Source organism: Oncorhynchus gorbuscha, linkage group LG10 (assembly GCF_021184085.1).
Source record: "Oncorhynchus gorbuscha isolate QuinsamMale2020 ecotype Even-year linkage group LG10, OgorEven_v1.0, whole genome shotgun sequence".
Classification (NCBI taxonomy): domain Eukaryota; kingdom Metazoa; phylum Chordata; class Actinopteri; order Salmoniformes; family Salmonidae; genus Oncorhynchus; species Oncorhynchus gorbuscha.
Genome location: NC_060182.1, coordinates 82,013,431 through 82,028,766, shown reverse-complemented (window position 1 = coordinate 82,028,766; position 15,336 = coordinate 82,013,431).

The window sequence follows — 15,336 nt, the reverse complement described above, 5'->3', positions numbered from 1 at the left end:
TGTAGCAGTGGTAAGGACAGCTTTATGTAAGCCCTAATAGTTTGTAGGCACCATTTGTAACCCTTATAGTGGAATTATTGTTTAGTGTTGTGTAGTGGCTTTGCTGGCATACATCTAGAATCTTTATTTTTGTTTGCCCAACCAACATTTACATGCTAAAATCGCCACTGATAGCATGTCATACTATTTCTGTCCAGACAGCATCAGTTACATGGGCACGCATAGAGGGGCTCTGTTTCGCTTGCTCGAATGCTTTCTCCAGTGATATAGTTTCAGCAGAGAGTTTGAGGTGAAGCAAGAGGGTTTAGCTTCTCCTAGTATCCCAGCAGCATATCACCCTGCATACCACTGCTGGCTTACTTCTGAAGCTAAGCAGAGTTGGCCCTGGTCAGTTCCTGGATGGGAGACCAGATGCTGCTGAAAGTGTTGTTGGAGGGCCAGTAGGAGGCACTCTTTCCTCTGGTCTATCAAAAATATATCCCAATACCCCAGAGCAGATGATTGGGGACACTTCCCTGTGTAGGGTGCTGTCTTTCAGATAGGATGTTACATGGGTTTCCTGACTCTCTGAGGTCATTAAAGACCCCATGGCACTTATTGTAAGAGTAGGGGTGTTAACCCTGGTGTCATGGCTAAATTCCCAATCTGGCCCTCAAACCATCATGGTCACCTAATAATCCCCATAAATAAATACAAATAAATCCCTGGTAAGCAATCACTGGGCTAGTTGATACAATGTGCAAGTTTGTTAGGGACAGCTTTGGGGCAGACCCTGTGAAGATTTAATAAGATGTTAAACTTCACTAGCAATAGCTCAAGGCTGGCAGATAGGTGGAGAAGAGAGATTCATGTGATTGAAAGAACTGGCATTTATCAGGATACTTTCAACTGTTTTTATTTGTTGGCTTTAAGCATATGTATTTTACTTAGTTGATGATGGAAGTTATAGGCCTACTGCTGCATTGGCCTATAGACTATCTCTGAGTTATATGTTCTCATTTCTTTGGCCACCAGTGGATCACAGTGCATCAGTGTGTCCATATGGCAGAGACTAGTTGCCCTCACCATAGTTGAAATTGAACTTTTAGATTTGTATCATTTTACTTCAGATTTGTATGATTAACCATGTAACAATGATTTTGAGAAACAAACACGTTATTATTGAAATGAAACTGTTAAATATGTATAACTGGCACACAGATCGGTAGAAATTTGAAGATGAATTGTAATCCTCCCCAAACTTGAAACTCATGAGCCCCCTGTGGTCTTTACTATTTGCACCCATTTAAAAAACAAACACGTGCAAACGTGTACACACATTGGAGGTCCAGTGAACAAAATGGACCTGCCTGTGGAAATCAAATGCCCGTTCAACTGATCCATTCTAGCTCTGGGTCTGCACAGAGTGATGAAAGATCAAATTGACCAGGAAAAAAAGAAACCATTTTTGAGGAAGCCTGGCATCCCTTGGCATCCATGAATACAAGCCACTGCCAGAACATTTTGGTAGTGAACTCTTCTTTCATATCCCATTAAGGTCCTCATCTTAAAAGGTCCCTCAAGTCCAAATGTCCATCTGGGTTCAACCATAAGGTTCTATCTGACACATGTTCTGTTTTTAAGACTGTAGCTATTTGACCACATAAATGACAGAATAACACTTTTCCCAAGATAGAGTCAGAACACATCATCAAATACATTAAGAAATGCATTATGAGCATCAGACAAATCACTGTCATCGCTGAACAATGATGTGAAAACATCATTACTTTAAGATTTATGACAGTTTTGTTTTGTTCCTTGTGTGCCATTATTGCTGGCTAGATTAGCCTAGACCAGTGGTTCCCAACCAGGGGTACTAGGACCTCTGTATGTACTTGGTCTATCCACAGGGGGTACTTGAGAAGACTCATGAGACAGTAGGCCAACTGGTAAACAGGGGGTACGTTTGGGGTACTCCAGGCAGAGCAAAATTGAGTTGGTGGCACAGTAAGTGGAAAAAGGTTGGGAACCACTGGCCTAGACCATACTTAGAGTGAGATGGCAAAGACATGTCTTGTGTTTGGTCCGGGTCTGTCTGGATTTGTTCAGGCTTGTGATTGGATTGCAGATATAACTTTATAGTGCCAAGTTCTAATGGGTTAATGCAGATATAACTATCTAGTTTTTCATTTCTTTCACTTAAAATGTACTTCTAATTTAACAGACATATGAAGAACCATTTAAAGATGTATTATATCTGATTAACACATTTTTTACAAAAATATCAGATTATATATATTTATATATGTATAGTCCCAATGTCTCGATTTGTAGTTGCATGTATCGATTTTTTTTCACTTGACTTGAAATTGTGACTTGCTCTTAAAATGTATGACTTGGACTTGATTCGAGACTTGACCCATTCTATTTGAAACTCGGACCTTGTGACTTGAGACTTGCTTGTGACTTGAATAATAGTGAGCACATACAAAAAAAGTGTTGAACCCTGCTGCCTATGATTCATTTATTCCAGACTTCTTGAAGAGTAAAAGGAGATTGATGCAGAGTTTAAGTTCAGATTTATGCTCAGTCTATGATTCATTATTCATTGTGTAAGTTCAAGTTAAAACAGCAGCAGTGATTTTTGTTTTAACATCTCTCAGGCAGACAGCAACAGGAAAACGTTTTTACCATTTGGCAAAACAACCACATCCTGGTCCGGATAGAGCAGCCAAGCCATCTCTTATCAGCAGTCCTCTCTCTCCTCTTTGGTGCATATTTACTCAGGCCTCTGTAGGCTAGAAGATAAACCTACCCACAGTGTCTGTTTGCTCATAATTCATTCAACCTTTATTTTCAATTATAATAAAATCATTGCTTTTAAAATCAGTTGATCTATTGACAAGATAGGGTCTTTCTTTTGAACTGAGAAAGAACTAGGTTAATATGGGCTCAACATTTTACGCCATGGGCAGAGACTGTGATCCTTTATATCAGGACTAGAAACTTCCAAAATACTGAATGTATCAAATTCATTTTCCTATGTTACATGATGCCTTATATATATACACACAAACCACATACAGTATATACAACAGTAGGGAAGTTAAGTACGTAAATAAACATAAAGGTCTAGCAAATACCATGAATAAATGTGAGCCCACATACAAATCCTCAAAATAAAATAATATCCAAAGCTTTCATTTTCACTACTGCAGTAAAAATGAACATTGTATTGTCTAAGTAGTGGTCAATCCTTTCTATTAATAAATGTTATTCAAGTGCTTATTGACAATTAACTGTAAGAACTGAAATAAGTCTTGTATATTGTCAGTTTAAATCTTCAGGTTGTCTGAGTCTGCTGTGACCTCCGTTCACACTTCTGCTTAAGTTGCCTCCTTCTCATTTGTGTTTTCCAGGGAGTATTTTTCCTCCGAGGCCTCTGCCCTCTTTATTGCCATTATCTCTGCAGTTTTCATGGCCAGTTTCTGGGATCGCCTCCTGAGACAGCACTTCACAGTAGCCAACACCACCACCACCAGAACGACCAAGGTCATCACTGCTATCACCACAGGTATGAAGATTTTGGCTTGTTCTCCACTCTTGTCCACTATCTCGATGTCATCCGTAGGGGAAGTGGGAGTGCGTTGGTCCTGCAGAAAGATGGTAATTGTTGGCTTGGGAGTGGGAGTGTGGTCTTGGACCATATAGGTGTCACTTCCTTCAGGAGTAAAGGTAGCTACTGGTAGTTCATTGCATGACACTGAGCCCTCGTCTTGAAGATTTCCATTTTTATCACGGCATTTACAGAGGTAAGAACCCTCTGTGTTGACACACTGGCCTTTGCAGGGCTGGTCTCTGCATTCATCATTGTCCACACAGTTTCCAGACCCATCTCTCACATGACCTGCTTTGCACGAAGCACAAATGCCATCTATAGCCGATCCATCATCACGTTTCCATTTCAGAGTTGTTGCAGAGCAAGTCAGTTTAAACATTTGCCCAGACGAACATTCTAGATCCAGTTTATGAGGATTATTTGGGTCTGGCCTTATTGATCGGGCCTCCAGTATGTGTGGGGTAAGACACTGGTCCATGAAAGGCATCTTTTCATCACGTTGTTTACAAATGAATGGACGATTTGTCTTACAGGTACTGGGAACAAACCCCCAGTTCACTATTTCAGTTCCATTAAACTCACCAGACAGAAATACACAGTGTATACCCGTACAGGTTGGTTTGGGCAAAGACTTCCACTGATCCAGTTCTGTGTCACTGCTGCTATCCACTGTCCATTTAAAACCTTTCAGAGGTGTGTAATTTTTCACACAATCCAACTTTTCTTTCCTCAAACCCACCCAAAACTCAAATGTACCTTCTGTGGATGGCATGTTCGCGATGACTTTCAAAATCTTCGTGGCTTCCTCCATACTGGCCACTTTAGTTAGGAAACTGGCAGGCAGACAGGCTTCTAAAGCTTTGTCGAAGTTGAGAGGACTCAGATGAAGAGTATAGTGTTCATCATCAGGAACACACAGACCCACCCCCAAGATGCTCCACAGGTATATCCAGTAGTACTCCATTCTCCCCGCTTGCACCAATCGATCTGATGACAGTGGTGCTCAGTCAGACTGATGATGGTCCTCCTGCTAGCCTCCCCTGGAATGGACTGGCTGACGATGCAAATTTTCCTGCTACTTTCTTAGCCTACCCTGAGAGGTCCTCCCAAGACAACAAACGCAGGAAGTGTGCTTAGACTTCATACAGCCATCCACTTCCTCTGCAGAGGGGGTGGTGGCATATCCAAACATTAGCAACTTTTAAACAAATTATCATTGTTATAAAAGTATACAGCAGCCTAAGATTCAAGGCCTGGCAGATGAGTTGTGAGAAAAATACACTAATGTACTCTAGGTCATATCAGCATAATAACTCCAGTAATTTCAATGATTTAGCTCTTTGATAATATTTCCCCATGAGATCACCAGGCGAGCTTCACTTTCTGTTGTGGGAGATGCAGGAAGTTTTCCTTCACAGAAAAGGCTTGCAAAATAAAGAAAATAACCAGTGTCACAAATGGGTGCTGAGATCCAACTTGAAACTTGTGAGAGGATATGCCAGCCTGCTGATACTGTCCTGGTATCACGATGTGATGATAAAAAACAGAAGTATGATTATTTCCCTCAGGGAATAGACCCTCGCTAATGTGTGCTTTGATTTCTATCAACCCTAAAACACGACACTCAGAAAGTCATTGTGTCATTGTATAGCAACTTGACTTAGTGAGGCGTTCAGGGAGGACCCCACTTGGGATATACAGAGTATTCATTGTCTACTAAGTAAATTACTATTATTTAGGTTCTGCGGCAGTGTTTCTTTGTCAGAGAAAAGCAGATGCTTCCTGGGGAAGTGCCAGAGAATGGCAGGAAGAGAGGCTGAGGTGGAGTGCATTTCTACAACTCAGATAGGAGAGGACCTTATCCACAGCACATTTCAGACAGGAGAGGACCTTATCCACAGCACATCTCAGACAGGAGAGGACCTTGTCCACAGCACATCTCAGACAGGAGAGGACCTTGTCCACAGCACATCTCAGACAGTAGAGGACCTTGTCCACAGCACATCTCAGTCAGGAGAGGACCTTATCCACAGCACATCTCAGTCAGTGGAGGACCTTATCCACAGCACATTTCAGACAGGAGAGGACCTTATCCACAGCACATCTCAGACAGGAGAGGACCTTGTCCACAGCACATATCAGACAGGAGAGGACCTTGTCCACAGCACATCTCAGACAGGAGAGGACCTTGTCCACAGCACATCTCAGACAGGAGAGGACCTTATCCACAGTACATCTCAGACAGGAGAGGACCTTGTCCACAGCACATCTCAGACAGGAGAGGACCTTGTCCACAGCACATCTCAGACAGGAGAGGACCTTGTCCACAGCACATCTCAGACAGGAGAGGACCTTGTCCACAGCACATCTCAGACAGGAGAGGACCTTGTCCACAGCACATCTCAGACAGGAGAGGACCTTGTCCACAGCACATCTCAGACAGGAGAGGACCTTGTCCACAGCACATCTCAGACAGGAGAGGACCTTGTCCACAGCACATCTCAGACAGGAGAGGACCTTGTCCACAGCACATCTCAGACAGGAGAGGACCTTGTCCACAGCACATCTCAGACAGGAGAGGACCTTGTCCACAGCACATCTCAGGCAGGAGAGGACCTTGTCCACAGCACATCTCAGACAGGAGAGGACCTTATCCATAGCACATCTCAGACACGTGAGACCTTGTCCACAGCACATCTCAGACAGAAGAGGACCTTGTCCACAGCACATCTCAGACAGGAGAGGACCTTATCCACAGCACATCTCAGACAGGAGCAGTCCAAGGGACACAGAGGGAAGGGTCCGGTGTGGGGGAACCAAAGGAAATGGAATTCTAAGTGCACAGGAAAAGGAGTCTCCCCCAAAAGCCACCAGAGAACAAAGGAACAAGGGAGTGAAGTCACACTTCCTTTTGTCTACTTACTGTGAAAATGTATGTGAACTCCAGTCAGGGTTTAATGAATGCTTTCCATTTAAGACAGAAAAAATAAACAACCCTGTCTTGTACCCCAGACTGTATGGTTTCACTGTGATTGTAGAGGATTTGTATCATCATTTGCATTTCCACTCCCTACAGTGACCAACCACACAGTAATTCAGGTGAGGAGGCAACTGTTTGCCGTGGTGGATGGAAATCTGCCACAGTACCCCTACTAAACATAATCCGGTCGAAGGACCATGAAAAAGGAACCCAAGATATTTAACTGGCTGGATAGATGTCACCAGGTGTACTCCGCTCCGGTCAGAGAGCAAGCAGACGACAGAGAGGACTGGTGGTTGGATATGGTAAAGGTGTGTGATTCTGCAACAAAGGAGAGGCATCATGTCAGGTTGCATAACATAAAAGGTCATGTTGATAAGGACAAAGCTATTAAAACATATTTCAAATGACGAAAATTACATTGTTAGGTAACTACAATAAACATGGAAAAAAGGAAACAAACTTACTCTTAACTTGAACGCACACAACTGGAAAGAAATGTAGTCATTTCTTGCCAGGATATAAATACAAAAGGTGTGAATGACCGTATCTGGGCAGTCCGAATAATTAGTGACAAGTTTGTGCCATTGAGATGAACAGGTAGTAAACAAGTTACATCTCAGCAGTATGCTGCGCCACTGAGCGCTTTTGTACAAAACCAATAACAACCTTTGGAGTATTGAGTGTCAGTGCAATGTGCTTCATCTTATCATCCTAAAAGCTCATTTATGCTTGATCTGGAAATGTGGTCGGAGGCTGTGTGGAGAGTGTGGGGCAATTTCGGAGCCTCCATAGGCATGCAGAGGCCAAATCAAGCTCCTTGCCGCATTGCTGTGCACCTCTCAAATTTTGCAACAATGCGGAGGGCTCCTTAAAGCTCCCCATTGACATGATTGGTTGACGGTAGGTGGGGGCGGGAGGTCCTGTATAAACACAAACTCACTTCGCAAGAAGTATGAAAACCCTGAAGTCTGCAGAGGTTGCATCACAGTAAATGCTGTACGGGCACTTCAGACATCAGATTGACCACGCAGAGCCTTTATTAACACTATTGTACTTGAGGACTATTTCTATGGTTTTACTTAGTGGGAGTCATGACGCCAAAAGTGGAATTATGATATTAAAGTAATCCATGCTACCTACACAACGCTTCTGAATACTATTGATGCAATTTTTTTGTGAACACCGATTCATGTAGCAATACAATGAGTGGTTGAATTATTCAGTACCACAGTACCAATTTGTTTTCAGGTTTTTTAATTTTTCAATGTTTATTCAAGAAAACATGCACTTGATGGTTGCTCCAAACTGTCCACCTATTTTTTTATATTTCCCCCCCATGAACACTGTTAGATTTAGACTGCTTGTTCTCCTCCTCAGTTTAGTTTGTTCTTAAACTACGGTGTCTCTCCCTTCAGTTTCCTGTCGTATCTCATCAATGTAAACACAACCGTTCTCGATGCACTAACTTATTTCCTCTACCCTGTCATCCATTTTCCTTTGCTATGATTTCTAATGATATACAGTGGGGCAAAAAAGTATTTAGTCAGCCACCAATTGTGCAATTTCTCCAATTTAAAAAGATGAGCGAGGCCTGTAATTTCCATCATAGGTACACTTCAACTATGACAGACAAAATGAGGAAAAAAAATCTAGAAAATCACATTGTAGGATTTTTTTATGAATTTATTTGCAAATTATGGTGGAAAATAAGTATTTGGTCACCAACAAACAAGCAAGATTTCTGGCTCTCACAGACCTGTAACTTCTTCTCTAAGAGGCTCCTCTGTCCTCCACTGGTTACCTGTATTAATGACACCTGTTTGAACTTGTTATCAGTATAAAAGACACCTGTCTACAACCTCAAACAGTCACACTCCAAACTCCACTATGGCCAAGACCAAAGAGCTGTCAAAGGACAGAAACAAAATTGTAGACCTGCACCAGGCTAGGAAGACTGAATATGCAATAGGGAAGCAGCTTGGTTTGAAGAAATCAACTGTGGGAGCAATTATTAGGAAATGGAAGACATACAAGACCACTGATAATCTCCCTCGATCTGGGGCTCCACGCAAGATCTCACTCTGCCAGGGACTCAAATCCTGCAGTGCCAGACATGTCCCCCTGCTTAAGCCAGTACATGTCCAGGCCTGACTGAAGTTTGCTAGAGAGCATTTGGATGATCCAGGAGAAGATTGGGAGAATGTCATATGGTCAGATGAAACCAAAATATAACTTTTTGGTAAAAACTCAACTCGTCGTGTTTGGAGGACAAAGAATGCTGAGTTGCATCCAAAGAACACCATACCTACTGTGAAGCATGGGGGTGGAAACATCATGCTTTGGGGCAGTTTTTCTGCAAAGGGACCAGGACGACTGATCCGTGTAAAGGAAAGAATGAATGGGGCCATGTATCGTGAGATTTTGAGTGAAAACCTCCTTCCATCAGCAAGGGCATTGAAGATGAAACGTGGCTGGATCTTTCAGCATGACAATGATCCCAAACACACCGCCTGGGCAGCGAAGGAGTGGCTTCGTAAGAAGCATTTCAAGGTCCTGGAGTGATCTAGCCAGTCTCCAGATCTCAACCCCATAGAAAATCTTTGGAGGGAGTTGAAAGTCCGTGTTGCCCAGCAACAGTCCCAAAACATCACTGCTCTATAGGATATCTGCATGGAGCAATGGGCCAAAATACCAGCAACAATGTGTGAAAACCTTGTGAAGACTTACAGAAAACGTTTGATCTCTGTCATTGCCAACAAAGGGTATATAACAAAGTATTGAGATAAACTTTTGTTATTGACCAAATACTTATTTTCCACCATAATTTGCAAATAAATTCATTAAAAATCCTACAATGTGATTTTCTGGATTTTTTCTCTCATTTTGTCTGTCATAGTTGAAGTGTACCTATGATGAAAATTACAGGCCTCTCTCATCTTTTTAAGTGGGAGAACTTGCATAATTAGTGGCTGACTAAATACTTTTTTGCCCCACTGTATTAGGGCCTGATGACAGTCATAACATTGTTGCCACGGTGCCTTTTTCAATTTGAATCACCCCTCTGCATGTCCTGAATTGTAAATTAGTTTTGCTCAGTCAATCAGTTAGTCAGGCATAACTCTCCTTATGTAACACAGTGAAACTTTGCTGTGATGTGCTTGGTGGGTGGTGTGTACCAAGTTGGAGGCTTTATGTATCTCTCCCACAAACCGCCCTGACTGATATTGATACCATTCTTTTGACGGACCATAAGCTTTTAATGTCAATGTCCAACAAAAACAGCTGTCTATTCAGAATGAATATGAAGTATTATGCCATCTGCCAAAGATACAGCAATGAATGAATTTCACGTCCAACTGAACCTTTCAAATAAGAGTCTATAATAGGACAGCCTGACAGTCGGCTGTGTGAAGGCTGATTGTGGTGAGGTCCTGCAGGACCTCTCTAAGTGTGAATATATCTCCAGTAATACATGAAGATGGATATATTGTGTGGGAGGGTGGGAGGCAGCCCAGTCATTATCCATACAGAGCCTTCAGAAAGTATTCACACCCCTTTACCTTGTCCACATTTTCTTGTGTTATAGCCTGCATTTAAATTGAATTAAACTTAGATTTTTGGTCACTGGCCTACACACAATACCCCATAATGTGAAAGTGGAATTATGTTTTAGACATTTTTTACAAATTAATTAAAAATGAAAAGCTCAAATGTCTTGAGCCAATAAGTATTCCCTTTGTTATAGCAAGCATAAATAAGTTCAGGAGTAAAAATGTGCTTAACAAGTCACATAATAAGTTGCATGGACTCACTCTGTGTGCGATAATAGTGTTTAACATGATTTTTGTATGACTACCTCATCTCTGTACCCCACACATACAATTATCTAAGGTCCCTCAGTCGAGCAGTGAATTTCAAAAACACAGATTCAACCACAAAGAGCAGGGAGGTTTTCCAGTGCCTCACAAAGAAGAGCACCTGTTGGTAGATGGGTAAAAATAAAGAAGCATAAACAACCTGAAAACAAGTTGGTCAACTCTTTGCGTCAATCTAAGTAAAATAAGGAAAAAATCCCCATCAAAATCCATCAGTTTCAGCTAGAGACATCCCGAAAATCTATAACGCTGATGTGCCAACTTCTGTCTCTAGTGTCCGAACCGTTTCGGCTACAAACTAATATGTGGAAAGGGGAGACTCTCACAAACACCATGTTGTTCCCCATTTTTCTCAACAATCTACAGAAGTGTCACGGGACTCGTCTGAAGGTAACCCATTCAAATTAATGGAAGTTTGGAGGAACGGTAGTTTTGTGACAACAAAAATAAGCGGTTAAATATGTGTCCAAAAAACACAAGTATTTCCTTAGCTTTCTTATCTCCTAGATTTTGGGACACTTCAAAATGTTATTCCTGATGATTTATTTTTTATGCATGTGTTATTCAATGTGTTTCAATAGGCTATAGTAGTAAAGGCCAAATTCAATATTTTATCAAATAATATGTTAATATTTTGGGGGGATACCTAAAGAGGTCCTAAAATTCCAAATCAAATAGCTAAAAGATCCATGGTATGACCATCTTAAAACAATACTGTATATTATCTTACACTTAGGTTTTAATCCATTTTGAATTCAGGCTGTAACACAACAAAATGTAGAATACATCAAGGGGTATGAATATGTTCTGAAGACGCTGTAGAGATGAATTCACACCAATCCCATCAATACCTTGTGGTCCCAAGATTCCTGACATTTACTCTAAATAAGTCCCTGACATTTACTCTCAATAGGTCCCTGACATTTACTCTCAATAGGTCCCTGACATTTACTCTCAATAGGTCCCTGACATTTACTCTCAATAAGTCCCTGACATTTACTCTCAATAGGTCCCTGACATTTACTCTCAATAAGTCCCTGACATTTACTCTCAATAGGTCCCTGACATTTACTCTCAATAAGTCCCTGACATTTACTCTCAATAGGTCCCTGACATTTACTCTAAATAAGTCCCTGACATTTACTCTCAATAAGTCCCGGACATTTACTCTAAATAAGTCCCGGACATTTACTCTAACTAAGTCACTGCAAATATGAAATATTCCATACAAATGGAAGAGATAAATAATGTACTCTTTATGAACACAATGACATGGTTCGATGTGTGTGTATGTAACAGTATAGCTTCCGTCCCTCTCCTCGCCTCGAACCAGGGACCCTCTGCACACAGACAACAGTCACCCTCGAAGCATCGTTACCCATTGCTCCACAAAAGCCGCGGCCCTTGCAGAGCAAGAGGAATAACTACTCGTCACTGAATGAAACGCTATTAGCGTGCACCACTGCTAACTAGCTAGCCATTTCACATTGGTTACATGTACATGCATGCGTTCACGGATACGTGTGTACTTGTGTGTACGTGTGTGTGTGTGTGTGTGTGTGTGTGTGTGTGTGTGTGTGTGTGTGTGTGTGTGTGTGTGTGTGTGTGTGTGTGTGTGTGTGTGTGTGTGTGTGTGTGTGTGTGTGTGTGTGTGTGTGTGTGTGTGTGTGTGTGTGTGTGTGTGTGTGTGTGTGTGTGTGTGTGTGTGTGTGTGTAAGCTGAGAAGAGGGCTGTCTATTGGTACATGCAGTGGCGATTTTAGAATGTAAAGTTGAAGTCGGAAGTTTACATACAACTTAACCAAATACATTTTAACTCAGTTTATCTCAATTCCTGACATTTAATCCTAGTAAAAATTCCCTGTTTTAGGTCAGTTAGGATCACCACTTTATTTTAAGAATGTGAAATGTCAGAATAATAGGAGAGAGAGATTTATTTAAGCTTTTATTTCTTTCATCACATTCCCAGTGGGTCAGAAGTTTACATACACTCAATTAGTATTTGGTAGCATTGCCTTTAAATTGTTTCACTTGGGTCAAACGTTTCGGGTAGCCTTCCACAAGCTTCCCACAATAAGTTGGGTGAATTTTGTCCCATTCCTCCTGACAGAGCTGGTGTAACTGAGTCAGGTTTGTAGGCCTCCTTGCTCACACATGCTTTTTCAGTTCTACCCAAACATTTTCTATAGGATTAAGGTCAGGGCTGTTCTAATACCTAGACTTTGTCCTTAAGCCATTTTGCCACAACTTTGGAAGTATGCTTGGGGTCATTGTCCATTTGGAGCTGGAGGCAGGGCTTTCTCCTATAGAGCTCCATTTTTATGGAACGGTCTGCCTACCCATGTCAGAGACGCAAACTCGGTCTCAACCTTTAAGTCTTTACTGAAGACTCATCTCTTCAGTGGGTCATATGATTGAGTGTAGTCTGGCCCAGGAGTGGGAAGGTGAACGGAAAGGCTCTGGAGCAACGAACCGCCCTTGCTGTCTCTGCCTGGCCGGTTCCCCTTTTTCCACTGGGATTCTCTGCCTCTAACCCTGTTACGGGGGCTGAGTCACTGGCTTGCTGGGGCTCTCTCGTGCCGTCCCTGGGGGGGTGCGTCACCTGGGTGGGTTGATTCACTGTTGTGGTCGGCCTGTCTGGGTTTCCTCCCCCCTTGGGTTGTACCGTGTCGGAGATCTTTGTGGGCTATACTCGGCCTTGTCTCAGGATGGTAAGTTGGTGGTTGAAGATTTCCCTCTAGTGGTGTGGGGGCTGTGCTTTGGCAAAGTGGGTGGGGTTATATCCTTCCTGTTTGGCCCTGTCCGGGGTGTCCTCGGATGGGGCCACAGTGTCTCCTGACCCCTCCTGTCTCAGCCTCCAGTATTTATGCTGCAGTAGTTTATGTGTCGGGGGCTAGGGTCAGTTTGTTTATCTGGAGTACTTCTCCTGTCCTATTCGGTGTCCTGTGTAAATCTAAGTGTGCGTTCTCTAATTCTCTCCTTCTCTCTTTCTTTCTCTCTCTCGGAGGACCTGAGCCCTAGGACCATGCCCCAGGACTACCTGACATGATGACTCCTTGCTGTCCCCAGTCCACCTGGCCATGCTGCTGCTCCAGTTTCAACTGGCCTGGGCCCTAGGACCATGTCCCAGGACTACCTGACATGAGGACTCCTTGCTGTCCCCAGTCCACCTGGCCATGCTCCTGCTCCAGTTTCAACTGTTCTGCCTTACTATTATTCAACCATGCTGGTCATTTATGAACATTTGAACATCTTGGCCACGTTCTGTTATAATCTCCACCCGGCACAGCCAGAAGAGGACTGGCCACCCCACATATGCTCTCTCTAATTCTCTCTTTCTCTCTCTCGGAGGACCTGAGCCCTAGGACCGTGCCCCAGGACTACCTGACATGATGGCTCCTTGCTGTCCCCAGTCCACCTGACTGTGCTGCTGCTCCAGTTTCAACTGTTCTGCCTTATTATTATTTGACCATGCTGGTCATTTATGAACATTTGAACATCTTGGTCATGTTCTGTTATAATCTCTACCCGGCACAGCCAGAAGAGGACTGGCCACCCCACATAGCCCGGTTCCTCTCTAGGTTTCTTCCTAGGTTTTGGCCTTTCTAGGGAGTTTTTCCTAGCCACCGTGCTTTTACACCTGCATTGTTTGCTGTTTGGGGTTTTAGGCTGGGTTTCTGTACAGCACTTTGAGATATCAGCTGATGTACGAAGGGCTATATAAATAAATTTGATTTGATTTGATTTGATTTGGAAGACCCATTTGCGACGAAGCATTAACTTCCTGACTGATGTCTTGAGGTGTTGCTACAATATATCCACATACATTTCCCTGCCTCATGATGCCATCTATTTTGTGAAGTGCACCAGTCGCTCCTGCAGCAAATCACCCCCACAACATGATGCTGCCACCCCTGTGCATCACGGTTGGGATGGTGTTCTTCGGCTTGCAATCCTCCCCCTTTTTTCCTCCAAACATAACGATGGTCATTATGGCCAAACAGTTATATTTGTGTTTCATCCGACCAGAGGACATTTCAGTTGCAAACTGTAGTCTGGCTTTTTTATGGTGGTTTTGGAGCAGGGTCTTCTTCCCTGCTGTGCGGCCTTTCAGATTATGTCAATATATAACTAGTTTTCCTGTGGATATAGGTACTTTTGCACCTGTTTCCTCAAGCATATTCACAAGGTCCACAAATTAACTTTTAACAAGGCACACCTGTTAATTTAAATGCATTCTAGGTGACTACCTCATGAAGCTGGTTGAGAGAATGCTAAGAGTGTACAAAGCTGTCAAGGCAAAGGGGGGCTACTTTGAAGAATCTGAAATATAAAATATATTTGGATTTGTTCAACACTTTTTTGGTTATTACCTGCCCTGAATGAAGTGTGACCACTGGGTACATGGGGTTAAAGACAGAGTCCTGTCCTGTATCTCCTGGATGCAATTCAAAGTGTAACCTTCTAATTGGACGAAACACTGACGGTTATTCAGCCTCTCAACACATGAATCAACACACAATGGCAATCATTCCTGTGGGTTAACATATCTGCTAACATTGACTTAATGAGGAATGATGTTCAGAAGTGACTGCAACTGTGCTTACTGACAATGCCTTTATATATATATATATATATATATATATATATATATATAGTGTTGTTCACTCATTAATATAGCTACTTTTGTTAGTTGACAGCTCTATAAACCAGTAAATGGCCTGCTGTAATATGTGTTTCAGTTTCAGAAGGCAGTAGAACATTTTCCTTGTACTTTACAATGAATGTCATTCACATGTATCTGTAGGAACTGCGCAAACAGCATTCGGTGCATCAGAACGCTTTTTTAGAAAACGCTGTATTATCCACAATATGACC